The sequence below is a fragment of the Zea mays genome, chromosome 9 (genome assembly GCF_902167145.1).
Source record: "Zea mays cultivar B73 chromosome 9, Zm-B73-REFERENCE-NAM-5.0, whole genome shotgun sequence".
Lineage (NCBI taxonomy): Eukaryota > Viridiplantae > Streptophyta > Magnoliopsida > Poales > Poaceae > Zea > Zea mays.
In genome coordinates, this window is record NC_050104.1 from 152,327,807 (window position 1) to 152,337,682 (window position 9,876).

General features: G+C 53.9%; 1 pseudogene; it reads right to left on the reverse strand.

Moving 5' to 3' along the window:
- Positions 1-264: 264 nt before the first annotated feature.
- Positions 265-432, reverse strand: LOC111590230 (uncharacterized; annotated as a pseudogene).
- Between the last annotated feature and the right edge of the window lie 9,444 nt (positions 433-9,876).

Sequence of the window (9,876 nt, forward strand, 5' to 3'; positions counted from 1 at the left end):
TCTCATATGATTTAGGATAATATACAAATAAATTACATATATAAATATAATAGCTTAATTAGTTTGTGTCTAAATTATGATTATTGGAATAGAATTCAATTCCAACCAAACAAACGGGGTCTTAGTAAATTTATGGTGTATTGGCGACATCATTAGGGTGCATGAAAAAATACATAAACTGTTAGTAAATTTATGGTCAAAACTGGAAAAACATTTGGGACCGATACAAACACTAAAACGACATGCATTCAAAAAATAAAAGAGTACTAGTACAACCCACGTGCGTGCGATAGCACATAATCATATTTGATACCCGTAAAAAATAAATTTAATATTAATATTAAAGTGAACATATGGTTCACCTATATCAGATATTAAACTGATAATAATAAATATTTCACTTTATCTTAACCAAAAGGTTGAGAAAAGTATGAGTTGGAAAAGGAGTCGGGCCATTTTTTATAGCTAGCTCGGTCGTTCATCCTTATTTAGTTAATGAGGTGGTACTACGTAGAGCACTGTGTTATGTGTGGTTTCCTATCGTATTGTTTTTGGGTGGTTTCTCACGGATCATATATGGTGTAACAACCTATTGGTAGGCGAAAAGCGGGAAGAGGGACAGATATACATGTTTCGCACGTTACGTTACACACGGCACATGAAACTAGTGCTTTGAATTAGTAGAGAAAAAATAGTATCATTACTGTTCTCTAGGTGGACCCTCCACACAATGCAAGATGCTGCATGTAATATATTAGCACTATAATCATGGACGAGACTTGTTAAACTTAACACGTTGAGAAGCGAATAGCAGCAATGAGACAACCACAAGTTGAGATTCCAATTAACTACTCTAATTCCAGGACAGGGGGGACCTCACGAGTCATGAACATGAGCATCCAGTTGGTGGGCTACGGCCAAAAGGCAGAGCTTTTAGGCTGTTAGCCTGGGTCATGCCGCGACACCAGCCAGACGACAGGGCAGCCTGAGAGTAAGTACAATAACGGACTTGTAAGTTAGCTAAATATTGGTGGTGGTGAGGATAGAAGAGAAGATAGAGAAGAAACTGATCGAAAATTTATAACGGGCTTAGAAACAAGAACTAAAAGATTTTATTTGTGAGAGGCAAACGGGATCCTACATTAATAATGAAGAATGTTACTCCCTCCGTCAAACAATATTAGACGTTCTAGCCTCATTCATATGTACATGAGCGTTTGTCGCTATGGGTTTTAAGCCTGCATTATTGTTGTTGCTGCAGGGGTGTGCCCTTTGGGTACATTAATAAGGGTTAGTTTGGGAGCCTAAAACCCGGAGGGGATTAGAGAGGCTAAAATCCTCTCCTTATTCAATTTTAAATAAGGAGAGGATTTTAGCCTCTTTAATCCTCTTCGGGTTTTAGACTTCCAAACTAGGCCTAAGTTGTCCACTCCATTTTCAATTCCCCACACCGTCACATGAAGCCAAGCGACCATCGCTCCTCCCGCTAGGAGTTGTTGCTGCAGGGCAGCAGGGGTGTGCCCTTTGGGTACGGATGCTATTGATTGGAATTAGCATTGATTGGTTACTTTAGCCTTGTAATCAATCATATAACGGCTTACAAGCAGTATCTCTAAGATCCGGGTTCCATTTATATCAAGGTGAATTTTTTGGCTTGGTTAAAAAGGATCCCTTTGTTATGTCTCATATGCTCTCGGTTTATGCTATTCTATGCGTACCCTCTAATTGATCCGTTACAGAATGGACGGTTGATATCGGCACGTTAGTGATGGGGCCATGGTTCGAGATTTTTCTCGGACGGGACTAGGGCCGGCCCTGGACAGGTGCCGTCGGTGCGGCCGCACCGAGCCTCCAAGAACCCAGTGGCCCCTCTGAACATATAGGAAATGTCCATGTAGATTACAGCTTAAAGACAAATGTCAAATCCAACCAAACTGCATTATATGTTCTTTTATTTCTAAGTATATGTTGTTGTGTTCTAGTAGGATTAGCACCACATTCCATGTGTCGTCCACTAGAAAATATGCATCTGATAGTGAAAAAAGAAAACATATAGAGGAGTTCAATACATCGCAGAGAGATGTTATTCATAAATTTCTTCAAACTACAGTGCCTTCAAGGAATATCAAGGAGCAAGAGGAGTTGTCGATAGTTGTATGGGAGGGAATGATTTCACAAGAAAATAATCTTCTTATATTTGTTGTCAATGGGACCTCAATTTTTGCCTTGCACCAGATCACCAAATTCTCAGGGCCGGCCCTGGACGGGACCAACGTTTCAGTCTTTTCTTTGTATTATACCGGAAGTGTAACTAAGATAAGAGAGTCATTCCATTTAGTGCGAGACATAATGGGCGGGCACAAGCGGTCCGGTGTCCGAGCCGATTGGTCAGACGACGACTACTGCACATATTATATTAGCCGCCTATCCTGGAATGAACTGGGATGAAAACGCGAAGCAACAAGCAAGGGATGAGCGCTTTGTTGTTAAAGCGCATATGTTTCCTTGGTTTGTTTTTTTTTGGGGTGGGGCAATAAGCTTGCTTCTTCACAAGCTTATCCCCGCCCCCTTTACTGTCTGTCCCGACTGGCAGCAGTTGGGTCTCTCCATCTCTCGTTAACTTCCCTTGTCTTTGGCTTTTAGGGTTTAGGATTTTAGGATTTTAGGGTTAAGGTACATATGTTTTTTACCATTACTCCTAACCCATCTTAGAATTGCTGGAGCGTGCAACCGTTCATATATGGAAGGAGTAGCCTATAAAAATCCTTACAGCCACCGATCAAATTGTATTATTAAACTTGCTCTGAGACCTGGAGCAGCGCACGGTGCCCACTCCAGTGCCCAGTTCCAGCCAGCAAGATCTTAGTCGGCTGTTCCTGGAAATCACACCAACAAAAAATTGCGTAATTTTTTCAGGCAACGAGTGAAACATTTACCAACTGGTTTGGACGTACAACTTCATTATGGAGGTGTTGGCAGTACTAAATGCTGCTTAACTGCCATAAGCATTTTTTTATTGATTGCAAGTGTCGATGGGGCAAAGGGAATCGAGTACGCCAGCTGGTTTGACATAGGACAGCACACTTGTCCGCCCACTTCATTCAGTGGAGGCGTCGGCTAAGGACATATACAATCCTAAGCTCTTAGAACGGTTTTCTAAATATGAGAGCTAGCTAAGAGACTATGATACAATTCTAAACTAGTAGATAATAAATACAGTCAATGTACACTATGTATGAAGAATTATGTAGAGACGAGCTTTTCGCGAAGAGTTTGTCTGTTGATTTGTTTTCACTTAGCCCATAGAAACCTATCAAGAGACCCTCATTTGATTGGTGTGTACATGCACATGCCCTAAGTCTATTCCTAATGGTCCAGGATTGTATTACACCATCTCTTAATTGTAAACGAATCTCTATACATATTGTCTTTTAACTGTTTTATTATCCAAAGGTTCAGGATTGTATTACACTGTCTCTTAATTGTCTCTTCTACTTAAAATGCAGAGATGTTTTCTTACCTAACATCTTTTAGCAATGCACCTAGATAAACTAGACAGCTAGTCACAGTCTGTGAGTTTTAGGTGAACTTTAGAAGCTCACGAGAGGACAAGAAATATAACTCATACATTTCAATCCGAGGGAATACCTTTGGAAGTCTACTACCAGTAGAGGATACTAGTGAAACTCATTTGCACAAAACTACTAATTCAAAGCGTTTTATATCGGTTAGTTGAAGGTGTCTAACCTATGTTCTAGATAGATATTTGTCGGCGTTTCGAAACCCGAGGGTCCCTGGACCGACGAGTAAATTGTCGCCGCGTGCCCCAGCCCAGATGGGTCGGCGCGAGACGGAGCGCGAAGGGGGGAGGCAGCCGGAGGGAGACGGGCGTGAGAGGTGGAATCCCGCGGCCTTCGTGTTTGTCCCGCGCCCAGGTCGGGTGCGCTTGCAGTAGGGGGTTACAAGCGTCCACGCGGGAGGGAGCGAGCGGCCTCACGCGAGCGCCGTCCCATCCTTCCCCGCGCGGCCAACCCTCTGTAAGAGGGCCCTGGTCCTTCCTTTTATAGGCGCAAGGAGAGGATCCAGGTGTACAATGGGGGTGTAGCAGTGTGCTAACGTGTCTAGCGGAGGAGAGCTAGCTCCCTAAGTACATGCCATCGTGGCAGCCGGAGAGGTTTTGGCACCCGGTTCGTGTGGTGTCGTGGCCGTCGGAGGAGCGCTGGAGCCTGGCGGAAGGACAGCTGTCGGGGCTGTCGAGTCCTTGCTGACGTCCTCTTGCTTCCGTAAGGGGGCTGAGAGCCGCCGTCGTCATAGAGCGTGCGGGGCGCCATCATTACTTGTCTAGCGGAGCGAGCCAGATGGGACGCCGGTCTTGTTCCCCGTAGCCTGAGTCAGCTTGGGGCAGGGTAATGATGGTGGTCCGTGCCCTAGGTTGGGCGAGGTGGAGGCTCCTCCGAGGTCGAGGTCGAGTCTGTCTTCCAAGGTCGAGGTCGAGTCCGAGCCCCTTGGTCGGACGAGGCGGAGACCGTCGGCGGATGCCAGGGCTGAGTCCGAGCCCTTGGGTCGGGCGAAGCGGAGTTCATCGTCCTTCGGGGCTGAGCCCGAGTCCGAGCCCTGGGGTCGGGCGAGGCGGAGTTCGTCGTCTTCCGGGGCTGAGCCCAAGTCCGAGCCCTAGGGTCGGGCGGAGCGGAGTTTGTCGTCTTCCGGGGCTGAGCCCGAGTCCGAGCCCTAGGGTCGGGCGGAGCGGAGTTCGCCGTCTTCCGGGGCTGAGCCCAAGTCCGAGCCCTGGGGTCGGGCGGAGCGGAGTTCGTCGTCTTCCGGGGCTGAGCCCAAGTCCGAGCCCTGGGGTCGGGCGGAGCGGAGTTCCCATGGCGCCTAGGGCCGGACTTGGCTGCTGTCAGCCTCACTCTGTCGAGTGGCTCAGCAGTCGGTGCGGCGCAGGCGGCACTGTCCTCTTGTCAGACTGGTCAGTGGAGCGGCGAAGTGGTGACTGCGGTCACTTCGGCTCTGTCGACTGGAGGGCGTGCGTCAGGATAAAGGTGTCAGGCCACCTTTGCATTAAATGCCCCTGCGATTTGGTCGGTTGGCGTGGCGATTTGGCCTAGGTTGCTTCTTGGTGAAGACCGGGCCTCGGGCGAGCCGAAGGTGTGTCCGTTGCTGGAGGGGGGCCTCGGGCGAGACGTAGATCCTCCGGGGTCGGCTGCCCTTGCCCGAGGCTGGGCTCGGGCGAGGCGTGATCGCGTCCCTCGAATGGACCGATCCTTGACTTAGTCGCACCCATCAGGCCTTTGCAGCTTTGTGCTGATGGGGGTTACCAGCTGAGATTTAGGAGTCTTGAGGGTACCCCTAATTATGGTCCTCGACAGTAGCCCCCGAGCCTCGAAGGGAGTGTTAATACTCGCTTGGAGGCTTTTGTCGCACTTTTTTGCAAGGGGACCAGCCTTTCTCGGTTGCGTTTTGTTCCGGTGGGTGCGCGCGAGCGCACCCGCCGGGTGTAGCCCCCGAGGCCTCGGAGGAGTGGTTTGACTCCTCCGAGGTCTTAATGCCTCGCGCAATGCTTCGGCTGGTCTGGTCGTTCCCTCATGCGAGCTGGCCGTAGCCCGGGTGCACGGTCGGGTCCCAAGTTCTCGGGCTGGTATGTTGACGCTGTCAACGGTTTGGCCAGAGCCGGGTTCGCGAAAGCAGTCCCCGAGCCTCTGCACAGGGCGAGAGGACGGTCAAGGACATACTCGACTTTTTTACATACGCCCCTGCGTCGCCTTTCCGCAAGGAGGAGGGGAGGAAAGCGCCATGTTGCCCTCGGAGGGCGCCGAACATGGTGTCTCCGGTGAGCTGCTGGCGGGTAATCCGAGTGGACGCCCGTGCCCCATTTGTTAGGGGTCGGCTAGAGGCCCGGAGGCGCGCTCCAAAAGTACCTGCGGGTGATCTGCCGGACCCGGTCCCCTTTCGACGGGGTCCGAGGGCTCGATGCCTCCCTCTGATGGGATTCCGTTACAAGATTGTTCCCGCTGGTCTCGGAAATGTCCTAGGGTACCTCGGGAGCGTAGCCCGAGCCTCGGTTATGTATCGAACGTACCCAGGGTCATCCCTCGCTCTGTGTTTGAGGCGGATGTGAACCCTTCGAGGGCCAGCCTACGAACCCCTGATCAGTAGTGGGCGCGAAGCCCGAGTGGCCTGAGGCGGCCGTTGAACCCTTCCGAGGGGCCGACCTTCGAAACTCTGACCAGTAGTGGGCGCGGAACCCAAGCGCTTTGAGGCGGCTGTTGAATCCCTCCGAGGGGCCAGCCTTTGCACCTCTGATCAGTAGGGAGGCTCGGGGCCTGTTTCCTTCACGGAGAAGGATCCTTTTCGGGGTATCCCCTTTCCCGGTCCCTGTTGTAAGAGAGAGAAAGAGGAAAAGAAAAAGGATACGAAATCGAATGACGTGGCGTACCTTTTTTGACGCGGTCATTATGGCGAAGGCGAAGCGTCGCTTGCTTCTCCTGCCTGAGGCACCGCCTGTCCCGCCGTGGAGTTAATGCGACGGGGCGAGTGGTTCGCGGGGCAGCCGTTGCGCGTGCGCGAGCCGTTCGAGGAACGGAACACGGGCGCGCCGTCTTCACGCCGTGAGAGAGGGTTCTCTCGCTGTCCCACGAGGCGACGTGAGCTTGGCTGACGACGTGACCGCTGCTCCTGCCCGCCTGCCACCGCCATTACTGCCGGCCCATTTTTGGCCGTATTGACCGTCACGCCTGGCTGGCGCTGCTGGGTCGTACGCAGGGTTGCCTCGAGTCGCGGTACTGGTTCCACAGTCGAGGAGGCGTGGTAGTGGTGCGAGTGGCGGTGCAGTTGCTCGCACGTAGCAACCGGTGCGCCGGTTGCACGACGCGTGGGCCTGGGCCTCCATGCTGGGTGCGTTGGAAGTCGGAGGGGCGCGCCCACCTGGCGCGGTTGCATGCCGCCTGCACGGCTGTCCGCCCCTTCACCCGCTGGTCTGGGCGAAAGTGGAGGAATGCTTGTAACCGCTGGGCGGTTGCATGCACCGCGCGCGGCGGTTTGGCTTCTTCCGCCCTGGGCCAGTTTGCATGACGCGTGGGATCCAGCCCCGCGCCGTAGGGGGAGGACCTTGGAGCGTATTGGGGAAGACTCAGCCCACAACGGCTGGGGACGCAAGTAGGGAGAGTCGCCTTTAAAAGGAGGGTGACCCCCTTGAAAGGCGACCATGTCTTCGCGCTCCCTTATGCATCGTGTCCTTCCACCTTCCGAGCCCCCGGATGGGGAACACCCGCAATCTTTCCGCCTTGTCGTTGGAGGAACGCAACTTCGTGGAAGTTGGTACCTTTCAGCCATCGTTCGGCTTCAAGGATTTTCATCATGCAGCCCGGATGCACCCCCTCGCCGGCGGTCACCCAAGACGGTGACCTCCAGTTCGATGGCGGGGAAAAGCAAGCCGGGCTGCGGCCTCTGCCCCTCCCTCAGCTTCAAGGATTTTCATCATCAGTGCTGGGGAGGGGAGTGTGCCGAGTTGGGGTCGGTCCCTGCGCGGGCGGCGGCCCGCTCCTTCCCTCAGTGATCGGGGGGAAGGGCATTCGCCGTTCCCGGCATTGGCGGCTGCCGCGCGCCTGGCTCTCTGACCCGAGTGGCTTCGGAGCCGCTCCCGGCGCCGCCTTCCGTCACGGCAGCTGGAAGAGGTTCTTCCACCGACGGGATAGCCGGTGCCGCCCACGGACCGACCTCTGACTCTACGGCCTTCTGCCCGTCCTTGCCCCTCGAGTGAGGGCATGGGCGAGGGCTTCATGGCAGCAGCATCCGCCCTGAGGTCATCGCTGCTGCTGTTCGGCCCCCCGGAGCAGAAGTCGTCGTCGTCGCTGCTGCTGGAGCGGGCGACGACGAGTCGTTCGTCGGTCTTCTGTTGCTCCGTAGGCCCCCTCCAATCGTGTGGGGTTGTCCGTACCTGCAGAGGCGGAACCGGGGTTCCGTTTGTAATGACATCTTGAATGCCGGTGTTTTTGTTCATCGTGGCTGTCGGGGCCTGAACATGTATGTATTTTTGGTGCGGAGCCGTGTTTTTTCCTCATTTCGAGCACTAAGACTCGCCTGTCGGCTATCTGAACCGCTTCACCAAGCGTGAGTTGCCTCGTGCAAAGGTGACGAGTGAGGTATCCGTATCCCGGAGGTGTAGGAGTCCCTCAGCTCGGTCGGCCTTGCTGCCTGAGGCTTCTCTTGTTTAGTTAAAGGAACCCCTCGGCCGCTCTTCGATGAGCCGAAGCCGGGGGTAGCGGTGTCGGCTCGAACAGAGGCGGAGTTGGCTCGAGAAGAAGACTTGGTCGGCCGGAGCCTGGCCGGGTCGTCCGCTGGCGGGACCGACGCTGGAGTTGAGTTGCCGAGGCCACGGGCCGGGCTCATGTCTTCGGGGGACAACCGGCCGAGGCCTCGGGGTGGCCGGCCGAGCCGTCTGCTCGAGCCGGATTCCTAGCGGCGATGGCCTGGGCGTGGTGCTGATGTCGTCCTTCAGAGTGGAGATCCTCCGACCGCGTCGCCATTCGAGGCTAGGTCGGACCTCGCCGAAGGTGTAGTTGACGCCGAGGGTGCTGCTGCTCCCTTCAACTGTCAAGATCCGAGCCTGCAGGATCGGATTATCTTGTAGTGTGTGTATGTTTTCTGCGGCCGCCGAGGCCCAAACACACCATCGTCGTGTTGTAAAGCTGCGTTTCTTTTCCTCTTGTTTCGAGTATCTAGACTTATTTGTCGGTAACAGAATTGTTTGTGCGAGCGAGAGTTGCTTTTCACGGAAGGTGATGAGTGAGGTATCCGTATCCCAGAGGCATAGGAATCCCTCGGCTCGGTCGGCCTTGCCGCTTACGCGCACTCTTACTCGTCCATAGGGTTCTGTCACCGACGCAGTCGAGAAGGCCCGAAAAATCGTTCCGGCAGAGTTGCTTTCGAGCGTGAAGACTTGTTCGGTCTGCGGAATCACTTATCCGAGCGCGAGTTACTTATCGCAGAAGGTGATGAGTGAGGTATCCGTATCCCGGAGGCGTAGGAGTCCCTCGGCTCAGTCAGCCTTGGCTGCTTACGTGTACTCCGTCGTTTTCAGGATCCACTTTCGAAGTAGTCGAAAAGCACGAAAGACATTCTGGCGAAAAAGATCTTTTTCCGAGGAAAATTTTGGCGCAGAGGGGGTTCCCCCCTTTTAGCCCCCGAGGGAGGGTCGGGCTTTGCCGAGGCAAGGCTGACCCTTCCTTGATGACCAAACTTTGCGTGGGAACGAGGTATACGAACAACTTGAAAGCATCTTAAGGGTAGAAGCGACGTAGCTGTTGGATGTTTCAAGCGTTGCTGTAGACCTCGTCTTGACTGTTGGCCAGCTTGTACGTTCCGGGCTTCAGAACTTTGGCGATGACGAACGGCCCTTCCCAGGGAGGCGTGAGCTTGTGCCGCCCTCGGGCGTCTTGTCGTAGCCGAAGCACCAGGTCTCCCACCTGGAGGTCTCGGGACCGAACCCCTCGGGCGTGGTAGCGTCGCAGGGACTGCTGGTACCGCGCCGAGTGTAGTAAGGCCATGTCCCGAGCCTCTCCCAGCTGGTCCAGTGAGTCTTCTCGATTAGCTTGATTGCTTTGGTCGGCGTAGGCCCTCGTCCTCGGGGAGCCATATTCTAAGTCTGTGGGCAAGATGGCCTCGACCCCATAGACTAGAAAGAACGGTGTGAAGCCTGTGGCTCGGCTCGGCGTTGTCCTCAGGCTCCAAACCACCGAGGGGAGTTCCTTCATCCAACGCTTGTCGAACTTGCTGAGGTCGTTGTAGATCCACGGCTTGAGCCCTTGCAGGATCATGCCGTTGGCACGCTCTACTTGCCCATTCGTCATGGGGTGAGCCACGACGGCCCAGTCCACCCGG